Consider the following 954-nt stretch of genomic DNA (forward strand, 5'->3'; position numbering starts at 1 on the left):
TTTTGCTGTCATCATCATTCTATTTGTCCAAGCAAATGTAGCAGGTATTTAATAATGAACCTGAAACTGAAGAAGGATGCTTCAGGATTGCTGAAATCTATAGCAGGAGACTTCAAGGTAAACAAAAAAAATCTTCATTACGAATGTTTTTGTTCTAAAGTGTTGTTTATTCTCCAGTTCAGAGTGTCTAACCAAACAAATTGCTTCAGCCATCCCGTGGCAGTCATCATTGAGGCTGTGAGTAGAAATGAACAATATTTTTCTCTTCAATGTTTGAATTGAGTTTGACGAATGCTAATACTGTTGTTTATTAATTCCAGTCAGATGTGCATGCGGATGCAAGGTGTGCAAAAGAACAACGCCACTACTGTTACAAAGGTCATGTTGGGAGCATTTGGACATCACCCCAAGACCAGGAAGGAGTTCTTCAAGATCACCATAAACAAATAAGTTTTTTTTTTCTTTCTTTTCATTTCGGCGTGTACACGTCCTCATGTTTATAAATTGCTATGTCTTGAGGATTATGTTTAATAGTGTAGATTAACACAGCTAACCTTTATTTTTAATCCAAGCTCATTATTATTTTATATAATTGCTATCCAGTTATATTCTTGTAAACACATAGACAATTAATTTACGTATTCAGATTCAAATCATTACAAAATTAAATGCATGATTACACAAATAGATTTTTTCTTAATACAGAGATGCGATGTTATTTCTTAACAAAATGGATCAATAGCTTTGGATAGTGAACATAACTCATTAGTTGCTCACATTTATCTTCTGCAAAAAAAAAAGGTGAAAAAATAGCCAGATTTGACTTCAAAAATTAATTATCATCACCACGAGTAACCATGACTGCAGCATATATCATAAATAGCTTTTACCAAAAAAAGGCTGCTATGAATAGATTGATATTTTAAGCCAATTAAAGAAAAGAAAAGACAACGG

The sequence above is a fragment of the Syngnathus acus genome, chromosome 4 (genome assembly GCF_901709675.1).
Source record: "Syngnathus acus chromosome 4, fSynAcu1.2, whole genome shotgun sequence".
NCBI lineage: Eukaryota > Metazoa > Chordata > Actinopteri > Syngnathiformes > Syngnathidae > Syngnathus > Syngnathus acus.